Raw genomic sequence first — 997 nt, forward strand, 5'->3', positions numbered from 1 at the left:
ACACACTGTAACTCTAAACTCAATTGTGTATTTCAGATGTATCACATTCTACAACCTCATCATCTGCAGAGCAAAATCACCACTTAATCACACCAAAATGATGGACTTAAAGGCATCATATTGATTGGATTGTGATTTGTTTCACTGAAACTTGGTTTTCATTGCATCTATTTTTGTTCTTATTTTGTGTTTTACTTTATGTATTCATGTTCAATGTCAATTGTCATTAATTAATGTATTCAGCTAATGACTGTTGTTAAGAGCACTGACAATTTTGTATGTCAATAAAAACATACTTAATTCACACAACATGCTGCTGTTGTGTTGTTTTAATGTAAAACCCTAGCCGAGGCTACGCTCTAAGATGCCTCATTACTGATTTTCTGGAGCTCAGCCACCCAACTACACAGACTGTCAACACACTCTCAACAGGTAAATGATTTATTTCTTAAATGTCTATGAATTATAACTTTCAAATGCTAATTGGTTTCCTATGTCTTTTCTCTTTTTAGTTTAAGAGAACATGCAAGTGCGACCAGCTCTATTCAGGTAAGGACACTCTCCTCTTCTTCACTAAGTAACAAAGATATTGAATGTATGGTCCATTTTTATTTATTTTTTATTACTAGAGTTTATACATAAACATACCCTGCTATTCCATGACTTTATATTACTTTTTCCTTTTAACATTGTGAAGGGCTCACATACTACTTTTGCCCTTCATAAACAATTGTTTTCACATAAACAAATGAAAGGAGACAAACTGTATATCTAAACTCAATTGTGCATTTCAGATGCGGTCACATCATACAACCTCATCATCTGCAGAGAGAAACTGCCAATCAATCACACCAAAATACAGATAATGATTAACTTCGAGGTATCATAGAGGGATGTGAAGATATTTCACTGGAGCTTGCTCTTCATTTCACTATTTTATGTTCTATTTTGTTTTACTTCTTTAAGCATTTATTTATGTTCAATGTCCATTGTCATT

Source organism: Sinocyclocheilus rhinocerous, unplaced genomic scaffold (assembly GCF_001515625.1).
Source record: "Sinocyclocheilus rhinocerous isolate Xijiao unplaced genomic scaffold, SAMN03320098_v1.1 scaffold2821, whole genome shotgun sequence".
Lineage (NCBI taxonomy): Eukaryota > Metazoa > Chordata > Actinopteri > Cypriniformes > Cyprinidae > Sinocyclocheilus > Sinocyclocheilus rhinocerous.